At 54.6% G+C, this 21,333-nt stretch overlaps 1 protein-coding gene and 1 long non-coding RNA gene across 2 annotated transcripts in view; both read left to right on the top strand.

The window, feature by feature from the left end:
* Window positions 1-8,511, top strand: part of AUH (AU RNA binding methylglutaconyl-CoA hydratase) — a 178,990-nt gene extending 170,479 nt beyond the window's left edge. Inside the window, exons 13-14 of the transcript XR_006965990.1 lie at window positions 5,973-6,692; window positions 8,274-8,511. The gene's annotated coding sequence lies outside the window, so the exon portion shown is untranslated. The remainder of the gene's footprint in view (window positions 1-5,972; window positions 6,693-8,273) is intronic.
* A 9,034-nt stretch (window positions 8,512-17,545) lies between these two features.
* Window positions 17,546-21,104, top strand: LOC124527786 (uncharacterized). The gene is made up of 2 exons (XR_006965989.1): window positions 17,546-18,856; window positions 20,478-21,104. It is a non-coding gene; the product is annotated as an uncharacterized LOC124527786 (long non-coding RNA).
* Window positions 21,105-21,333: the final 229 nt, after the last annotated feature.

Below are 21,333 nucleotides of genomic sequence, written 5' to 3'. Positions count from 1 at the left end.
ACTGCTATGCCATTATTGTCCTGTAAATTAAATCTGTATGCATTCTAAGTCCATGAGAACAGCTTGATAACTATTGTTTTATGCAGCTTTTAATTCTGATTGGAGGAAAAAAAGTTAAAAATGAAAAATATATTTATAATTTTTTATATGTGTTGCTACCTTTACTGGTACACTTAGTTCCCCCCCCCGCCCCCAGTGGTTTGAATCACTCTCTAGTGTCCTTTCATTTCAACCCAAAGGACCCCCTTTATGGAAGTTATTGTAAGGAAGTTCTGCTAGTGACAATTTCTCTGTTTTTGTTTGCCTTGAAATGTCTTAATTTTTTCTTCATTTTTGAAGGAAAGCTTTATTAGGTATCTGCTTCTTGGTTGGCAGTCTTTGTATTTCAGCACTGTGAATATGTCATCCCACTGCCCTCTGGTCTGTGTGGCTTCTGGTGAGAAATTGGCCATTAATCTTTTGAGGGGCCCTTTGTGAATGACAAGTCACTTCTCTCATGCTGCTTTCATGATTCTTTGGGTGGCTTGTGGCAATTTATTATAATGTGCCTTGGTGTGGATCTCTTGGGGTTCATCCTGCTTGGATTTCCTTGAGCTTTTTGGATGTGTAAATTCATGTCTTTTTTTCAAATTTGGGAAGTCTTTGACCACTAGCTCTTTAAGTATTCTTTCTACTGCTATCTCTCCTTTCCCTCTGGAATGCCCATTATGCATATGATAGTACACTTGGTGGGGTCCCACGGGCCTCTGAGGCTCTGTTCACTTTCCTTTGAACTTCTTTCTCGCTGTTCTTTAGATTTGATAATTGCTATTGATATGTCTTCAAATTCACGGATTCCTCTGCCATGTCATAGCTGTTCCTGAGACTACTAGTGAGTTTTTGGTTTTAGTTAATAGAATTTCAACTTTAGAATTGGTCTTTGGTTCTTTTTTTTACAATTTTTCTTTACTTATATTCCTTGTTTTGTGAGACATTCTTCTCATACTTTAGTTCTTTGAAGATAATTAAAATAACTTTTAAAACCATTTCTGGTAAGTTCAATGTCTCGGGGTTTTTTTAGGAATAATTTCTATTGGTTGCTTCTTTTCTTTGTATGGATCACACTTTCTTGTTTCTTTACATGTCTTAACAATATTTTGTTGCATAGGTATTTAAAATAATATAATATGGCAAAAAATAAATAAAATAATATGGCAACCCTAGAAATCAGGTCCTTGCTTCTCCTGTCCCAGGTTTGTGGTTGCTGTTTATTATTGTTGCTGTTTGTTTATGCCTTAACTTGTCTGAAATAAGTCTGTATTCTTTATTGTTTGTGATCCCTGAAGTCTCTGTTTAATTTAGCGATCAGCTAAATGACCGGACTGAGACTCCTCTAAATGCCTTGAAGCAGTGAATCTCCAGGTCTTGGGAGGGGGCACTGTGTGCATGCTGGGGCTTGCCTCCGATGCTTTGTTGGGCAGTTGGCAACCTTGCCTCAGCCTTCACTTCCTTGCAGAGCCTCGGGGTCAGCCAGAGATGAGAATTAGAAAGCCTTCTCAGGTCTTTGCTGAGCGTGTCCACAGCCCTGCACGTGCATACTGCCTTCTAGACTCCTAGGAACGTGTCAGAGGTTTTTACAGCCCACTATAGGCATCTCATCCCCCAGCTTCTTTTTTGTACCAGCTGCTGTCACCGCCTCAGGTGACTTTGGTGCTAAATTGTTGCCACCGATCGTTTCCCACAAATACCCCGTAGAAAGCTGTTCACAGGAGGGGTTTCTGAGTCAGGTCGGATAAAGACAAAGCCTGTGAGTCAGGGTTTTCCTTAGTAATTGGGCCTCCAGGATGCTGCCGGACAGGCCAGAAAATGACAGAGTCCCAAGAAGAGAGCTTTGGGGGAGGCTACAGACACAGTGGGGGTTGGGGCAATGGCTACCCTGAGTTTCAGATGGTTGGGTTTTAAGGAGTTTGGAAAAGTGGGTGTATGGCAGTTTAAACCTCCACAGAGCTTGATGTTCTTCCTGAGACTCAGCCATTTTTCCTGAAGAAATGCTCATCAGATGGTTGCAAGCTTTTGGTTAATTTCCAAGGGTTTTGTAAAAAAAACTTGATCTTGAAAATGACTGCTTATACAGAGAAGCAGGTTCTGGAGGTTCTCACTGCACTTTTCCTACTACATGACCCACCCAGCCCGCTGACTTTTTTTTTTTTTTTAATTTTTTTTTTAACGTTTGTTTTTGAGAGAGAGAGAGCACGAGTAGGGGAGGGGTAGAGAGAGAGGAAGATACAGAATCCGAAGCAGGCTCCAGGCTCTGAGCCGTCAGCACAGAGCCTGACGTGGGGTTCGAACCCACGAACCGCGAGATCATGACCTGAGCCAAAGTTGGACGTTTAACTGACTGAAACACCCAGGCGCCCCCCCAGCCAGGTGATTTCAATGCAACCATGTGTATCGCGGATGTTGTTATTGATAAATAACATCTGACTTCTGGTACATCAAAACTGATGTTTATTGAATGATAATATATTAACCATTAATATTAATACTATGATGTTAATTATCCACGCTATTATGCTATTCATTGTTGTTATTACAGCCCTCAATATTTAATATACCTTACTTCCCAAATGTAAAGTTTATTTACAGTCGAAGAAGTATGGGGTTTACTGCTGTGTTGTCTTTTGAATGTGTGCTCTGAGCACAGGCCCAGGACATTTGCCGTTCTGGCGGCCGCTGCCCCTGCCTGGTCATGACATTGGCTCGGTCTGTGGAGCATTCGTGTGCACTCAGCCACTGGTGGCAAAGCGAACGGCCATAAATCAAAGCAAATCAATGCACAAATGCAGAATTCAAGTGGTAAAAATCAAGAGTTAGTGATTGAAATCCTGGCAGGTACGTGTTTTGTGTTTCAGGAGGAGTATAAACTTTCCTTCCATCTGTGAAGTTCATGTTCCACTGTTGGGCATTAACACTATGATGACAGAGCAGTTTATTAATTCAAAATTGTCAGATATGGGCCAGGATTTCAAGTACAGTAAGAGTTTGCTAGTGGGATGGAATCCAAGAGAGAGTCCTTTTGGGTTTTTTTTTTTTTTTTGGGAAAGAGTCCTTTTCTAAAATGCAAAAAAAAAGAAAATAATAAAGAGGAAACTTGACAATTTATTGTTCCTAATATATGCCAGGGAACCAGATACACTCTGGTCGGCTGCTAGGGTGTAAAATGGACCCTTGGTGAAGTTCCAGAAGAACTGTTTGGTTAAGGTGCCGTTGAAAACAGCAGGTTGGCACGGGGGGGCCAGAGCTCCTTGGACACGGTGGCCGTTGTCATTGCCGAGGCTTAATTACGGTTCTGCTCCCCTCGAGTCTGCGTGGATGTCACAGATGCAGTTCACACTACACGGGCTCTTTATTCGTGTAATAATGAGAGCATATTTATTTGTCTTGAGTATTTCACAAGTGTCCTCTTTGGATAATACCGGCAAGATTAAGTAAGAGTTTCTCGCTAACACTGTTGCTCAAGAACATCAAACACGATGGGCTGAGAGTGGATGGATGACGCGTACGTCTTTGGCTCCTGGCGTCTTTGATTTTTTTTTTTTTTTTTTGCTTCCCTTTTCTTACGTATAAAATAATCTTATTGTGGGGCCATGGCTATTGTTTCTAACACAAATGCCAGGAACCACTTAGCAAAATATTTTATTTCAACTTTAATGGGTAGTTTTGGTAACGATCAAGAGTGACGCGTTCAAGTCAGCCACAACACGGAGCCACAAACCAAGGACTTCAAAGAGAGTTCTTTTTAGAACTCTGAAGGAACTGCAATTTCTATTTCTACTTCTCCACATTATCCAACTTAATTATTGGCAATAAGTGGCTGTTGGCAGGAAGCACACATCACGTGGCTCCAGTTCTGCTTTGGAAAAGGTCAGCAAGAGGCAGAAACGCTGGGCTCCGATCCCCGGACACGTGCTCCAGAGCCCATTATGCAATGTTGCCCTCACTGATTAATGGCCGCTTGCACAAGAAGTTTCTCATTACCCCAGATGCAAGCATCCTGGGAATGATTAACTTTGTGACATAACTCTCCACACACAACTACGAAAGATTCACACAGAGCTTCAAAATAATGTGCTTCAGAAATAACCCAATGTGTTTCGGCTTCTTAATGTGTGCATGATTAACAACTGCTTTACGGCCACTGAGTGAAACGGAGAAACCTAGTGGGGAGGTTTTTGTTCTGTTTTGTCTTGTTTGTTTGTTTGGAGGAGTAGGAGTTTCCTGAGACTGGTTCACGTACGAGCCGTCCTATTTTAACTTTACCTTCACGTATTCTAATTTGCTGTGGAAAGCGCAGGTCTGTTTTACAGAGCTCCGTCCTGTGAACTAAATATTGGCAGTACAGTTGCTTTTATTAAACACTTTTTGGGCCAGAGGGACAGAACGCTCATACGCCCACGCACGATGGAGAGTTAGTGTGACGGTTGGTACTGATTTCCTAGGGCCAAAAAGATAAAGTTTAATTCTGCATCTTGTTAAGTATTTTCAAATCTTACCCAGTAGAGTGCAGTCTGAAATGCTTGGCGTAATGGGACTTTTGTTGTAAGTGGCAGGAAATCAACCAGAGTGGCTTAGGTGAAGGGGAGCTTTGTGACTCTCAGCATGGAAGCCAGGCGAGACAGGGGAGTGGCATCCTTGGATGCCGCTGGAGCCAGGGTCTCCGGGCTGCAGGGACACACTCCGTTTCTTGTCACACACTGTCTGGCTTGTAGCTTCGTCCCCTGGACCTGGTCTCATAGACTGGCTTCCCTGATGGCAGCTCCCCACTGCCTGGCTCACCACCAGGGAGGAAGGGGAACTCTCTTCACTCAACACCGACTCAGAATCCCCCAGGAGAGGCCTCTGCTGGGTGAAGTAGACCACATGGCCTCCCTGTAGCTGTGGGAGTAGGCACTGTGATTGGAGGGTGACTTTTCCAGCAGAAGGGAGGGCTGCCGTTCTGGCCGGAAAATTCATAGCAGCCATGATGGCCAACCTTGACCCAACCAGCCATCCTTACCCCCATGGGCCCCCCAGTCGTGCGAGGCATCCCTCCCTGCGTGTCCACAAATGCAAATGTTTGCCCTGAGCCCAGCTCTAAGCGCACGCCCCCGGGGCTCATCTACCGGCTCGGGGCCAGGCGTCGCTCTGCACGACTAGGTAGACGGTGGCCTCCATGCTGTTCAGCCATCTCAGCACATCGTGCCAGGGAGGGAGGGAACCTTTTGGAAACGGGGACGAAGCACAATGAGCTCTCTGGTCCCCAAATCCCCCGTGTCAGAGGAAGGGACGTGACAGGGCCAGTGGATGTCAGACGTGCACGGTTGACCTACTTTCCCGTAGCCAATCTCGGCACCCAGGCTCCCGCTGATCAGGTTTCCCCTGAAGGATCACCGGAGAGACCTTTGTGGGGATCTTTCCGCCTCACTGGTTCGCTTTTGTTGCTGCCCTTGTAGAGGGTCCTGGAACTTGTCGTGGGCTGAGGATCCCCTTACAGCCGCATCTGGCTGGCTAGCGCAGGGGTGGCAGTCCGTCGTCCGACATCCAAGGACACGATCCTTCTCAAATTCCTAGTTGTGACTCTGGACTGGGAGGGACTAAAGGGCTTCGCCGCTTAGCAGCGTGCTTTGCCATTGGGCCGTCTTTAGACCTCGGCTTAGGGGCACCGGCCTTCGTGCAGCGGGACCTAGAGGGCTTGGGGAGGTTCCTGCTGTGCCCCAGCGTGCGGCCATGTCCACAAGGGCCTACGCTAGCCGAGGAGTACCGATGCGGCCCGCCTGGGGGGGCGGGGTCAGCCGGTGGAGGGGCCTGGTCAGGGTGAGACTCCAGGCCCGTGTTGCATCTTTTTATGTGGCAACTGACACAAACCCGGCCTAAAGTGAGCCAGACCGCCAGAGGGAATCCGCCGACCGGCCGGCGCCAGGACCAACCAGACCCGCTGTCCCGTCTTCCACCAGCTCTGCCTCTCAGGACGTGCTCCCTGGCAGTGCCCAGCTTGCGTCTTCTGGAGCCTTCCCATCACGGAGCGGGGCGTCTTCCCTCCGCTCCGCCCGGCGGTACTTGGGGAAGGACTTGGGCCCCGTGGCCGGGGCTGAGGACTCCAGGCTTGGAGTGGAGAGACCAGGTGGGAGGCATCCATTGCATGCACAGACGGCCACGTGGAGTGGCCCCGCGCAGGCCTCTGCGCCCTTGTCTCTAGGTTACTCGTGCATTTGCCCGCTCCCCTTTGGACCTGCACTCGGGCTGGAACTCCCGGGAAACCCCTCGGTGTTTGCGGGCCCCCTCGAATCCGCGTTGCCACCGACTGAACCAGCGCGCGGGCCGCAGGCTTTTCCCAAATTTGTAAGAGTTGTGTTGAGCGGTGCTGGTTCCCCTCGCGCCACCACCCGAGCCACGTTTGTGATTTATCCTTTTGTTTTCTCAGAGGGTAAGAAACGTCCGGTTCTTCTCACATAGGGCCACTCAGAGGACGTGCGTGTGCGCCAAGAGGCACCGTTTTCTCTCATCCGCGGAGCAAGCAGTTCTCCAGTTTCCTCCTGCCCAATGGGCAGGGGACACCAGGCGGCTTTTCCTAAATACCACATCTTGTTCCCTAAAGAACACTTGCAGAGAGGGTGACGCTTGGGCCTCTTTTTTCTGAACAGTATACACGACGCGGCGCCTCCGTTGGAAGTGAGGTGAGATCACTTAGCCTCCAGCGCTGCCGGGTGGCCCCGTGAGCGGCAGAACGAGAAAGGGGCAGAGTCGGGAGGGGGGGGGCCACCACACACGCCTTCCCACGCCCTCGGGTCTGGCTGGCCCCGAAGCACACCTTACGATGGCCTGTCTCCACGGTGCTTTGCGTTGTTTTCTGCACAGCGGTTGCAGGCGGGGGTGCAGTTCAGGCTACCGCCGTGCCCCGATGGCCCTTCTCTGGCTCCGGCCGCGGGGTGGCCATTAGCTTCGTTGCTGAGGGTCCAGCCTTCGGAGTCCAGGCTCTTTGGGGAGGTCCCCGTCACCCCTCGCCTCCCACACTCCGGCCTCACCGAAGGCCAGTGGTGTGGGCGAACGCTGACCGTGGAGCTGTCCTGCAGCCCGGCCAGAGCCGCAGGAAGCAGGTCCCCGGGTGGGCGATGCTGCCTGGTCCCTGCGGGCGGGCAGCCCTGGGAAGGGCCGTGACCCAGGGCGGACCCGCTTCCTGGAACCGGGCCTGATAAGGGGTGGCGCGTTGGCTCCGGGTTTCAGGTGAACTCCCCGTGAGTTACCAACCGCTCCATCCTAGCTTCGCTTAGGGGTTTTTTAGTACCGGTTTCCCCAAGAAGGACTCTGTGTTCGGGGACGGGAGAGAGAGAGAGAGAGAGAGAGAGAGAGAGAGAGCGCGAGAGAAAGAGAAAGAGCGCATGTGTGTATGTGTGAGCAGCATGATTTCCTTTTGGTAATTATTTTGGAAAACGTTCAGAGAGGCCCCAAATAGTGACCAGCAGCGGGGGGGCTTGCTGTGCCCTGGGTGGGTCACACAGTCTCCACAGCGGACAGCGCCCTCGGGCCGGGTACGTGGGCTATTCTGCAGAGACAGCCACGGCCAGCGCGTGCTGGCCACGGTCCCGGAATCCTGCCAGGTCCTTCCCGAGGCCGCGGGACTCCCTGGGACAGGCCTATTACCTCCTTGTAGCGCATTAAATGCCTGTCACTGACCACCTAAATCTTCCTTGCAGAGTTCTTTGGACCCGTAGGAGAGGAGTGGTGTTCAGATCTAGGTTATTCGAGAGGGTGGAATGAGCTAAGTTTAGTGGAGGCTAAAAAAAGAGCACGAGGGCGGGTCAGGCCCGTGGGCTTAGGGGCTGCCTGCCCAGCCCCTGGGCCTCCCCGGGCACCGCATGCGAATGCTGGTTCCAGAAGGTGCTCGTAGCCCATTACTCATATGTCAGGTCCCCTGTCATGATGTATGTCATGCACCAACTGCATTTCCATAGAAGAGAGTGAGTCACCAGCCGGTGGGGCCTCTCTGTGAGCTTCTGGAAGGAACGGGCTGCAGAGGGAGGGAGTGCTTGTCACAAACCGGAAGGCAGGGGAAGGGGCCTTTTATAGCATTCTGCGGTGGCTTTTTTTCCATAGGTTAATTTTTATCTTAACGACCAAGATAAGGTTGGATGGCCTTTTTATGAGAAATCTATTTAAATACGAGGGATTATTTGAGCTCCATTTTTAAAAGCCAAGGGCATTTTTTCATGGTGCTCAGTGTATAAATAAAACGTATTCATAGCAGTTTGAACTTACAGCGCTCGCTGCCTGTGACGTCGTTGGAGTACCCCCTCCACACGCCGTGGACACAAAATGCCCCTTTGTTCTCGTCCGTGGGGACAGCCGCGAGCGGCCAGGCGCGCCCACCCCGGACCCCGTGAGCTGGGGCTCGCCGCTCAGAACAGATGGCGATTCTCAAACCGAATGCTATTCCGATGCACGCTCACTGAGGACAAAGATCTAAAAATAGACTTGAATGGGCATAACCTGCAAAAATAAGTTGTCAGCTTCTTTTTACTCCTGCTGGGTTGAAAACAAAGCTGTCAGCAGTTTCTGCGAGTTGAGGAATCCGTGTGCTTTCTTATTTTAGAGAAAGCTTTTTCGGTACGACTGTAATTGAGTCTCCTTAAATCCCTCAGTGTCAACAAACTCCCATCTGCTGTTCTAGAGCCTCTAAGTGAGCGATGAGACACTCGCCGCCTGGGGGCGGTCAGGCCCAAGGGTGGGGGGACTGTAGGACGGACTCATGGGGCCAAGTGCACAGGGCAAGGGTCCGTCCTGTGAACACACTAGGCTCCCAGGCCGGGCTGGGGAGGGCCGGCTGGGGGGGGCCGCCCGCACTCTCACACCTATTGTGATGCGGGCTGGGCTTTGGGGAGCCTCCTTCCCAAGGTACAGGGTGCCATCTGGACGTCTGTGAAATGACCCCATGCTAATGGCGGGTGGACCCTGGGCAGGTCGGGGGTGGCTGGACTCCTTGCCTGGGGACACGGTCCCTCTTCCGGAAGTCCCCGGGCTCGGCCCCGAGATCCCTCTGAAGGCTCGCAGTTTGACCCGGACCTTGGGGCCCCACCAAGCGCAGTGTCCCTGCCAGGTTCTGGCCCTGAGTGGGACGGGCTCTGGCCAGCGCAACACGCAGGGGGCCTCCCAGAGCCACCGCCTGTTTCCGAAACTTGTCCCCAACGCAGGTACCCCAAACTCAGGCTGCTCACCTGCGGCTTCGGTTCCGCTCGGAAACCGTCTCCACCATTTCTGTCCTGCTTAACCTGCACACACCCTCTGGGCATGATGGAAACAGCCCTGGGGCCCACCTCATGTAGGCACACACACACACACACACACACACACACCCCACACACCACATACACAGTGTGCTGAGGAGAAGCCTGATTTCTCCTGGGGCGGGGTTGGTGACGTACCTGAGGATACCAAGGAACGAGGGACGTGCCAAGGGGCTGGGGCGGGGGGTGGGCGTGGGGAGCAGAGCTGGGCCAGGTCCGTGAGGCCGTCAGCACGGACCCGGGCGGCGGGCCCCGGCTGACCGCCAGGCGCAGACAGTGTTGGAGGCTCTGGGAATCTGCCCGGAGTCACAGGGCCTCGTTACCCGGTGAATTAACCTGATGTAACCTGTGCGCACCGAGGCGGGGTTGGGCTCACCACTCCGGCTTCTCCCAAAGGCTGAGCTGGGACGGAAGCCGCCCGCCCACCCCACCCCCGCCTCCGCCCCTGGGTGCACACTCGCCTGATACCGCCAGCTGGGGCTCCGGGCTCCTGGGGGAGCCGGGTGCTGTCCGCGCCCCCAGCTTCCAGCCCACCACACTGAGACCACAGGGAGCCTCGGCCTGGGTTTCTGACCCCGCATGACCATGCTCACAGCCAAAGGCACCTCAGACAATCAGGGCTTTGAAAATTCTTCAAAGTAATTGGAAAGGATGCCATGGACAGGCACAGGTCCCAAACGCACCATCCTTAAAGGAAATGGAGCTTTGAAAGGAGTAGAAAGAACACGGGACTTCAGAACCAAAGTGAGGTAGACCGCGGAATCCCTGACGGCCTTTGAGCCCTTGGAACAATGACCGTCTCGGTGGCGGTGAGGTGAGGACGGGCTCCCTCGATCCCATGGTCCCGACGGCCCAGCCGCCCGGCTCAGCCAGCCGTGCCCGGGCGACGCCACCCCCGAGAGAAAGCGCCCGGCACCGAAGACGGAGGACTCCTTGGAAGAAACCTCCCCGCCGAGCCCCTGGGAAGTCGTAACACGGCGTCACGACCGTGTTGGAGAGGGTCCACGGCGCGGGCCGGGCTGTGCAGCGGGGGCGTTAGACGCCAAGTCCCGCGCGTGAGACGAGGCAGCTGCTGACCTCTGGCAAAGCAACTCCAGTGGTGGGAATTGGTCCTGAGGAGCGGATCGAGCCCGTGCACCAGCTCATCGGTCTCTGACACCAGCCCACGAGCGCCTTCGCGGGTGGCAAGTCGGGGTAAAGGCACGCGGCGCTCTCCAGCGGACGGCACCCCCCGGCAGCTGGAAGGGTGACATAGATGCGAGCACAGAACTGCAGGGAAAAGCGCTCCCCGTGCGCTCAGAAGAACAGGCCAGGACTCGCTGGGTACGGCTCACCCCCGGGTTCACGTGATATGCCTCTATTACACGCGCCTTTTCCAGTTTTCCTGCAATTGTGTTAGTGTTTCTACCGCGGCCGTAACAAACTTGGCCTGGGAAAGTCGAGGCCTCGGGCCGCACGCACGTGTAATCTGACGGCTCTGGGGGTCGGGAGGCCGACCTGCAGCCCCTTGTCCGTGGGGCTGTTTCCTTCCAGAGGCCGCAGGGAAGCGTCCCTTCGCTGCCTTTCCAGCTGCTTGGCGGTGCCTGCGCCCCCGAGTCCCCGGGCCCGCGTCCCCACCCCCACCTGCAGACGCATAACCACACGCAGTCTGAGCTCTCTGCCCCCGGCTGGGACCTGCGGCCACACTGCATGCATTCGGGCTGCCTGGAATCATCTCTCGGTTTTCGGTCCGATGAGCAGTCTTGTCTTCCTCCTAGTTTCCTTCGCTTCATCTGCTACCCTATTCCCCCCTCTGTCAGTAACCCAGCAATTTACAGGGTCTGGGGATGAGGACGCGACATGTCTGAGGGGCCGACGTTCTGCTCGCAACGAGATGCGTGCACTTTAATTAGCCAAGAGGACCCGGCCAACCAGAAAGCTCTGGGTGCTTCGTATTCACGTTCTCCGGCTTTACCGACTCCTCCCTGTCATTTCTGTGCCCCGTTGTCCGGTTCTTGGCTTTCGTTCTGAATGTGCAGTGATTCACTCTCAGCATCCTTCATTTCACACCACGTTTTCCATTTCTGGGATCTGGATTGCTGGGGCAGCACAGAGGAGCCTGAGTGTGGTTCAGTTAGGGCCGTGTTACAAGCCGTCCCCCAAATTTGCTGCTCGAAACAACACCACTGTTTTTTCTTGCAGTTGTGCGGATCCGCTTGGACTGTGCTCAGAGGGGCAGTTCTGCCCCACTCGGCATCAGCTGAAGCTCCTCCTGTCCCCAGGGCCTCTCCACGGGGCCTCTGATCAATCCCACGTCCAGCCCGGCCCCCCGGCAGCATGGGAGAAGGTGGGTGCCCAGACCCTCCTACGGACAGGGCACGAGACTCTCAGGGGGGCACTTCCCCTGCAGTCTGTGGGCAGAACGACGGTCAGGCCTGTCCAGTGTCGGGTGGGGAGGGAACAGGCACGAGGTATTCAATGGCACCACATCTGTGCACAGCACAGCACACGCAGGCACTCAGTATTCCTTACCGTGTCTATCGCTGGGACCCCCTTTGGGCCTCAGCTGGTATTCCCAGTGGCCCCCCTTGTCTGTGCCTTCCCGGGAAGCTGGCACATGCGGAGACAGGGCACTCGGTGTGTGCAAGGCAGGACGGCCGGGTACCTGCGGTGCCCCTTGGTCACTGGAGACCTAGAAACAACTGCCTGCAGCCCACGCCCCACACTCTGGAGAAGGCAGCCCCTGGCTCTAAGTTCTGCCAGTCCACGGACTCCCCCAAAGACATTCAGTCTGTAGGGACCGCCATCTTGGTTCAGGCTGTGTGGACCACCCCTGCCCCGACACCCCGCAGGTGTGCACAGGTGACCTTGCTCAGGTGTGCACCTTGGGGTTGACGCACGGCTGCCCTGTCGCCGCCCAGCTGCAGGGGGTCCCACTCGTGCCACGTCCCTGGTCCGCTGGGACTTGGGATGCCGCCCAGAGAACACAGGGGCCCCGGAGTGCCCGGAAGGGTGGTTGACGTCATAGAACCGCGAGCCTGTGCACCTGCTAGTTCTAAAAGGTTCTGAGGCACCGAGCTTCCGTTCTCTTTGCTCCGGCCCCCACACGTCCCTCATTTTCTGAGCAGGGCTGTTCGTCCTTCCGTTTACCGTCTGAAGATGTGCCACCTCCCACCCCCTCCCCCAGCACTGCCCTCTGTTTCTGTGGGCACATCCGGGGGTGCCCCGGGACACAGGCAGTGCGTCTCCCGGGGTCTCAGGTGGCTGCTGGTGACGCCAGAGCTCTTCACCCCGGACCCCAGTGCTCCAGGAGGGCATCCCCGGGCCGCCACCCCGGGACAGACCGTTCACGTCTGTTCAGACACAGGACTGACAGCGTGCGCTTCTCTGACTACATGAGGCAGAACTGGGGACGGGGACAGGGGGCGGGCAGGCGTTCCCGTTGAACTTCGGACACCATTGACTGGCCGGGCGGCGGGCGAAGCAGAACAGCTGTCGACACGCCCGTGCTTACGTTTGTGGCTGTGACGCGATAGTGGCGCTTGAACACTCGCAGCACACACTCGCGTGCCGTCTTGGAAGCAGCGCTGCCAATAGAAGTTACAACTCCCGGAAGAGCACGAAGCGGCCAGGAGGCAGCGGGGGAGAAGCCACGGGGCGTTCGTGGAAATTTGTCCCGCAGGTGGACAGCTGAAGTCACGAAGCCAGACACGTCTCGCTTCTTCCTAATTAATGGCGGGTCGTAAAGTCTGGGTGTGGGCGGCGTAGTCCTTCTGTCCTTCAAACCCGCTTTGACGGCTCTCGGCCACGAGGATGTCGTCAGGGTCTCCAGGTGCGTGGAAACCTGCGTGGAAACGAAGCCGGGTGGCATAAGCCCGCGTCGCTCCTGCTGCGTCTGCATCCGTCTCCCCGGGGGGAGGAGCGATCCCACAGCGCCGGCTCACCCCGGAGCGGGTGGCGACTTCTGAAAATAGTAATTTGAAACACAAAACACTTTTAAAAAGACAGGAAAGGAAAACTCATCCATCCTCCCGCCGCTGAAAATGTGCCACCGTCTGCCTTGCCTTTCACGTTTTGGGGCACGGCTGCAGACCAGAATGAGTGTGGGCTGGATTTTGGAACCAGGTCTCCTGGGTTCGGATTTGCTTCCTTCCAGCCGTGGGACCTCAGGGAGGTGACTTGGCTACTCCCTGCCTCAGTTTCCTGGTCTGTGAAGTGGAGGCACAACTCAGCAGTGTTCACAGCAGGATACCCGTACCGTTGTCGTGATTCTTCCCGACTGCTTCCCGTGCTCCCAGGAGCAGACACAGGCACACTCACGTGTGAACAGATCCACACACGTGCACACTCGGCCGCGCACACTCCTGCACGGGGAACACGCTCCCACACGTGCCTGTGAACGCACACATACCTGTGCCCCAGAAACACTAGCGTCAGACTCTCCGGCCGGGCCTGTGGCCGCCTCTCTTGCACCTCAGAATGAGCGCAACCGTTTCCCCAGTCGCCTTCCTGTGGGGCTGCCCCAGCTCCTCGCTGCTCCCCTCCTGGTGGGCGATTCGGTGGTCCTGAGGTTTCCCTGCGGCGGGGCCTGCCCTGGGGTGAGGACGCAGTTTTAGTTTTCCCAGAGACTGCCAAATTGCTGGCCCTGATTCCTGCCGCTCTGCCTTCCCCCTGACAGCGGGGGCCCGATTTCTGCACCTCCCAAGAGGAAGGGACGCGGCCGCTACCCTCCGCCAGCCCCTTCATCGAGAAATGCGCTGTCCTGATTTTCATTTGCATTTCTGCAGTTCTTAGGAGAGTGACGGCCCCTCCTTTGTCTTGTGCAACACGCAGGCATCGCTGTGAACAATGTCAATATATTCTTTGGCCTTGATGGTTTGTTTTACGGCCGATCCCCATTTTTACAAACAACAACAACAACAACATGTGCAGATGATCTAATAATTTGCCAAATGAGCACGTTTGGGTAAAGAGGAACTCCACATCTGGACGCTCGGTATTGTTGCCGACAGGCCTCTGCGTGTGGTGCACGCTCTACGAACGACGCGGCGTTGAGTCAGTCATTCGTCACGACCTGGTTACTGAACACCCGTCACGTGAGGGCCAGCGTGTCTCAGCTTTGTGCTTACATCAGAAAACGAATCTGTAAACAGCCTGCCGTGTGGGATTTAGGATCCATCCTGAGTCACGTGGGAGCTGAGATCAGGGCCGCGTGGCGGAAGGTGGCCGCTCCGGGCGAGAGCCCAGATGGCCCCTGGGGGTGGGGCCGCCGAGCGCCCTCACGTGCCCCTTGCCGGGGACCGTGACGAAGGACACGCTCGGCTGGCGGGCAGACCTGGCTGAGGGCCTGGCCTCCCGATCCCGCGGGGGCTACACGGCAGGATGGTCGGGTGGCACCTGAGTTCTCCTCCAGGCAGGTGGGAGAATGAAGCCCAAAGGGGCTGCCCGGCCCCTGCGGCACGCCCACCCTTCCTGCCTTGTTCTGAGGGAGTCTCCAAGACCGCCGGTCACAGGCCTGTTTGAATTTGCACGCACCCACCCTTTGGCTTGCGGAGTCCGATGGAATGGAGGGGCAAGCTGGGCCGCGGTGGGGGGCCCGGGCCTCCTGTGCCCGCCTCCTGTACCAGTTAGCTAGTTAGCGAGTTACCCACGGCTGGCCCTGTGCTCCCAGCTCCCAGTTGAAAGGACTTTGGTGGCTCGTCCTTGGCCAAGGCGCTTACCTCTGACCCAAGCAGCTGTGGTCAAGAGGGTGGCCCTTAACACCGGGCCTGCCGGTCGCTGGTGGGGCCGTGGAGCTGTGGCCGCACGGTGTGACCAGGGAAGGGACACGGTCCCCCACGTCCTCAGGGAGTCCCCCTGCACATAGAGCCAAGGCACAGGTGTCCACAACGCCCAGCACAGCAGTGGCCGCTGGTCCGTGGTGAGCATGGGAGCCACTAACCCCTGTGCGTGTGGAGGCCCAGACCTTCTGTCACAGAGCCCGAGCCGTGGGGGCTCCACACGTGCTCCACACAGCTGCCAGGGCCCCTGGCGGAGATGTCGAGCTTGTAGGCCCAGGCAGGCCTCTGAGGGTGGTGACGGGCAGCCTGTTCGTTTCCCGGGCCGCTGTGACAGTCACCACTGACTTGATGGTTTATATCTTTTTTTTTTTTTTAACGTTTATTTATTTTTGAGAGAGAGCCAGAGGGACAGAGTATGGGCGGGAGAGAGGCAGAGAGAGAGGGAGACACAGAATCCGAAGCAGGCTCCGCGCTCGGAGCGGTCAGCACGGAGCTCGAGGCGGGGCTCAAACCCACAAACCGTAAGATCACGACCTAAGTAGGAGAGAAGTCAGACGCTTAACCGACTGAGCCACCCAGGCGCCCCCTGACTTGATGGTTTAAAGCAGGGCACGTTCGCTTCTTGCTGGTCTAGCAGCCAGAATTCAGTCCCACTGGGCTGAAGTCAAGGGGTCTGCAGGGTCTGCTCCTTCTGGAGGCTCTGGGGCAGGATCTGTGTTTCCTTTCCCGGCGCCCAGAGGCTGCCTGCCTTCCCTGGCTCTAGGCTCCCTCCTGGTCTCATACGCACAGGCCCCAGGCTCCGCGCCCGGAATCCACGATCACAGCACCTTCTCGTTGTCTTCCGTCCATCTCCCCGCTGTGGGGATGCCCACCTGGACAGCCCTTAGCCCATCACGTCAGCAAGGTGACATTCACAGGTTCCGGGGTGAGGACGTGGACATCTTTGGGGGCCGGCCGCAGGAGGGGAGCCCCTGGGAGGGCGCTGCTGACTCCTGGGCAGGGGTGCCGGGAGGGGGTTCCAGGCAGAGAGAGCAGAACGTGCCACCCGGGGCCCATTCCTGGCCGGCAGGTCGAGCTCCGGACCCACCGCTGACCCAGCCCTGATCTGCACTCGTTACTTCCGGAGCGTGGTTCACTCCGCAGACAGCGCGCGTCCTCGCGGGAAGTGATGCACCAGCCAGCGTGGCCGGAGTGGGCGCAGAGCAAGCGTAGTCGGAGGGGCTGCGGGTGCTGTAGGCGCCCAGGAGGAGCACAGAACTGGTGACCGAGAACTCAGGGTGACAGTATGAATGGGAGAGAGGCCCCGAGTGGGACCAACATCGGGAGGTTAAGAGTCACCAGCCTGACCCTGGATCCGATGGGACCTGGTCCGTGTTGAGTCCTCCGCAAGCTGTGGGGGGCCGGCCTGCCCGTCTGTCTTCTCTCGTGGCCCTTCTTCCCCGCTCATGTTGTGACCACCTGTAGTTAGTGATCTGATCCTCTGTCTGTCTGTCTCTATCTGCCCCTACACCCCCCCCCCAAAATACACTTAAAAATAAAAATGATCTCCCTTCGAAGCTCCTTGAGGACCGTGGCTGGATGAACTCTCGTCTCTGTCCACCTGCAGGTTCCCCACCCCCTCAGCCCCACCTGCTTCGTGGTGATGGGCAGCTTCCGGGGATCAGGGTGAGGGACGTGATTGCCCCTGATGCCGGGGGATGCCCAACACAGTGAATTTCCGGTGGTACTGGGGAGGCCTGAGACACTGCAGCCCAGAGACCACGAGTGACCACTCGTCCTACCCCCCACCCACGCCCCCCACAGCTCGTGTTATCTTTACATAAATAATGTTGATTTCAGCGGCTCTACGGCCCTGATCCTATTGCTGTCCAACAACCATAAGCCTTGGGCTGCCCTGTGACTTCCCCTTTGTGACAAACGAGCTCTCCCTGTGGACTGACCTGCCATCTGTCACCACCCCCCAGGGGCTCACCTGCCTCTCCTGAAATGCCACCACGGCGTGTCCTGTCCGAGAGCCACCCTGAGATCCCAGGCAGGTCCGGGAGGCCCACCGGGTGAGGAAGGGTCAAAGGGCAAATCCCAACTGTTAGGCGGGAATGATGCAGTGGTGGGTCCCCACGGACACAGGCCAGTGTCACTGGGCCTCGTGTCCTGTTCTGCCCGCTTCACACCCTAAAGAGTCTGGCTCTCCCTTCCTTTGGGGGTGTTTAGCCCAGGGCTGATAGGAGTAGGGGGCGCTGAGGGGCCACCCAAGGCCGTGGCCAAGGAGCTGTGCAGATGCGCCCAGAGTCTTTTCTGGCCAGGACCCTGTGGCTGCCCAGGCCTCGGCTGGCCCGGCTGAGCCCAGGACCGTACCTCGGCATCCTTTCCTATCAGCCAGACCTTCTCCGGGCCTGAGTTTGGTTCCTTCTTTCCCCAAATCCACCCAGCTTGGAGATTTCCCTGCCAAACCACAGAAACTAAACACGGCTTGTTTCCTGGCAAACACACCTGCGGGCAGGCCTGCCGAGCCCCAAGATGCGTTTATCAGGAAATCATGTATCACAGCAAAGTTCACCGGGGTTTGACCGTCCTTGAAAACGAGAGGGAAAGAGGGGCCGTGTGTGACAGGGCAGTCTATGCAGGCCGCAGTCTGTTAGCCTCGTAAAATAAAACCCCTGGGACGTGGAAAATCGAGCTGATCGCCAGGGGCTGTGTGACCCCAGGACGCGGGGCTCGCACATGCTCACTGCGGGGATTGCACAAGAAGAAAGAGCTGCGTCATTTCCAGTTGGTGTGTGTGAGTAACCACATTTAAGTGGAGCGTGGGGCTGACTTGGAAAAACAAACGAGTTTCAAGCTCTCTCGTGAGATCTGTGAGCCGGGCCTCCGCGCCCCGGCCTCCCGCTGAGGACCCTCCACAGTTGCCCACGCGGCAACTGCCCGGGCGCGGTTGGTGAGGGGCTGCTGACCCCGTGCACACAGCGCCCAGCCCGCCCAGCCGCGTACTGCCTCTTTGTCGTGGTGCCGGTGATGATGTGATGGCAGCCAGCTGCTCAGGTGCGCCCCAGGTGCCCTGACCAGGCCCGCAGCCCCTCTGTACACCCCAGAACCCGGGGGGAAGGCGGAGGGGTGGACGAGCAGGACTTCGAGGGGCAGCTCGGCCTGCATTCAAGCCCGTTCTGAACACCAGTGTGTCGTTAGACGCTTCATCGTCACATTACCTGTGGTCCGCCTCCCCCACGGCCAGAGGACCCCACATTCCGGAACAGTGCATCACACCCAGTCCGTGTGGAAGGGCCCGTTCTCTGCTTGGATGAGTACTTTTGTAAAACACAACAAGCCTGAATGATGAAAAAGCATGCCCGCGTCGTGATGGCACAGCAGTGTCAGAGCGCTTCAACGGTCCTCAGCCCTCCTCTCTGCGTCCCGTGGTCCCGTCACGGAGTGGGCCTCGGGCCCCGGGCCACGCGGTGGTGACGCCGGCCGCCCCCCATGCCGCTTCTCCGAGCCTGTCGCTGCCTCAACCGCGAACGAACCGTCAGGTTCTCCTGAACCGCCGGTGCCCTCAGACTGCCAGCCACCAGGTCCTTTGTCAGAACGGGGTCCCGAATTTCCAGTCAGAAACCTGGTCCCCGTTGGTTTTCCGCAGCTGCTGTGTCCCTGTCTCTGGGGAGTGACTCCTGACGGGATGATTCCGGGGAGGCTTGTTGCTGCATCCTCACGGGTGTCCCGTGGGCCCCCGGGGATGCGCACACGGTCGGAGCCGCCCGTGGCCACGAGCCTTGTGTTCTGGGTGACCTGCTGGTTCTGAATAACTAGGTAAGAAAGTTCTCAGGTTTTACCGTCGCGGGTCTTGTGAGCGGAAAGGTCACTTAGCTGGGGAGTGGAAACCACACTGAGAACATCTGTCAAAATAGGAGTTGCGGTGTTTTCTTCAAAGAACCCACTGACACACATGTAAGAAATTCTGCACCACATGCCAATTAAAGGGAGCACGGGCCCATTTCGCTCTTGGACTTTTCCATGTCGTTCTTCTCTAGTTCCCTTCCCAACGCAGTTTTTCTGGAGTCCTCGTTACCATATTTGGATTTCTGCTAAGCCAGGAATATGATTTTCTGCGTTTCTTTGCTCAGTGTTATTTCTTTTTCTTTCTTTTTTTTTTTTTAAGTTTTTTATTTTGACAGAGGCAGAGAGAGAGTTCAAGTTGGGGAGGGGTAGAGAGAGGGAGAGAGAGAGAGCGAGAATCCCAAGCAGGTGCTGCACGTGTCAGTGCAGATCTCGATGTGGGGCTTGAACTCACAAACCGTGGGATCGTGACCTGAGCCATAGTCAGATGCTTAACCAACTGAGCCACGCAGGTGCCCCATGTTTTTCTTTTAAAAAAATTCTTTGGGGCGCCTGGATGACTACATCAGTTAAGTGTCCAACTCTTGATTTCAGCTCAGGTCATGATCTCACAGTTCCTGGGATCGAGTCCCACACCGGGGTCTGTGCTGTCAGTGCAGAGCCTGTTAGGATTCTCTGTTCCCCTCTCTCTCAGCCCCTCCTCAGCTCTCTCTCACTCTCTCTCTCTCAAAAATAAAGAAAAAAACACATTAAAATATTTTTAAAACATAAAAACGAAAAGACTCTTCGTTACCAAACATGACCAACTCTCAAAAGACATTGTGGAACGAAGTTTAATATCATGACGTCAGGAGTTGAAGTTCGTTTTCATTGGCTTAAGTTAGTCATTGGTGTTGCAATGGGGCTGGGCAACTCTGAGACTCTCCGGAGCACTACCGTGTTGACTTTAGTGCTTTAAAAACAATCCTTCATTTTTGGTAATGTTTTGTTATGTTTTGGTGTTGATGTTACGCTTGCCTCAGAAACACAGTGGGATGTGTTCCCTCTTTCTCTGTTTCTCTGTTGCATACGTTTGGTGTTACCACTTCTTTGAACATTTGATGGGGTTCATCTATGAACCTGAGGGGGCCTGGGGTTTCCTTGGTGGGAGGGTTTATGACAACAGGGAGGACTCTTCCCATTTTCTCTTTGAGCTTGTCCAAACTTTGGTAAGTTACATTTTTCATGGAGATTGCCCAGTTCATGAAGTTAGCAAGCTGATTGGGATAAAGTCATTCACAAAATTGCCTTCTTAGCCTTTTAATATCTATCCTATCCTGGTTATCTTTTATGCTTGATATCAGTGGTTTATGTTCTGTTATAATATTTTCTTGATTAGTCTGAGTATGAGCTTACCTACTTTGTTGCTTTGAAAACACTAGGATCTCGCTTTGGAACGTCTTGCTAATGTCTGTTTTCTGTTTTGTTGATTTCTGCTCTTTATTATTTCTTCCCTTCCACTTATTTTGCGTTTACTTTGTTTACTTTCTTTTTTAGGCTCTTGAGGTGGACGCCTCAATCATTGATCTCAGACTCTCCCTCTTTTCTAATGCAGGCATTGAAACCTGTAGAAGCCCCTTTCGCCACGGCCTTCGCGGCACCCCGTTTTGATATGATGGATTTTCACTACCACTTGGGCTTGAGATATTTTCTAAGTTATTTGCAACTTCCTTTTTTAAAACGCGTGTTATTTAGAAGTGTATCCTTTAGTTTCCAAATATTGGAGGTTTTCCTGGATACCATTTAGCTACTGATTCCTAATTTAATTCGGGTGAGATCAGAGAATCTGCGTCATGTACTTACAGACCTTCTGAATTTTTTGAGACTTGTGCCATGTGTATGTAGGTTTTTATGTGTACCTGAAAAGAATACGTGATGATGTAGAAATAGCAGTTAGGTTGAAGTAAATGGCGGTGTCCAGTTCTACGTGCCTACACTTTTTCGAACTGATCGACTGTGATTGTGCAGTTGTTTTTTTTTTTTCTAGAAAATTAAGCAAAATAAAAAAAGAAAGGGACTTCTTTCATCTGATAAAGGGCATCTGTGAAAAACCTAGAGTTAACACAATACTATACCTACTGTTGAAATAGTGAGTACTTTCTCTCTAAGGTCAGGAACCAGATAAGGAAGCATGCTCTCTCTTATCACTGTAGTCATCTCCCTAAGAACTATGGCTGTAAAACAAAAAAAAAAAGGATGTAAAAGACATAGTTGGTAGGGGAGAAGTAAAACTGTCTCAATTTAAACATGATTTAAGCATGATTACACCGAAGAGCTCAAAGCATCTACCAGTAGAAAGCCACTAGTGTAAGTTGCAGGATACAAGGCTAATATACAAAATTAAACTGCACATGCATACGCTAGCAGCAAACAATTGAATAATGACATTTTAAAAAAATTCCATTTGTAAC

The sequence above is a fragment of the Lynx rufus genome, unplaced genomic scaffold (genome assembly GCF_022079265.1).
Source record: "Lynx rufus isolate CCGP_SWC_20201006 ecotype Redwood Valley unplaced genomic scaffold, mLynRuf1.p SCAF_10, whole genome shotgun sequence".
Taxonomy (NCBI): domain Eukaryota; kingdom Metazoa; phylum Chordata; class Mammalia; order Carnivora; family Felidae; genus Lynx; species Lynx rufus.
The sequence above is the reverse complement of the archived record's forward strand: the minus strand, read 5'-3'. Positions and strand labels throughout refer to the sequence as shown.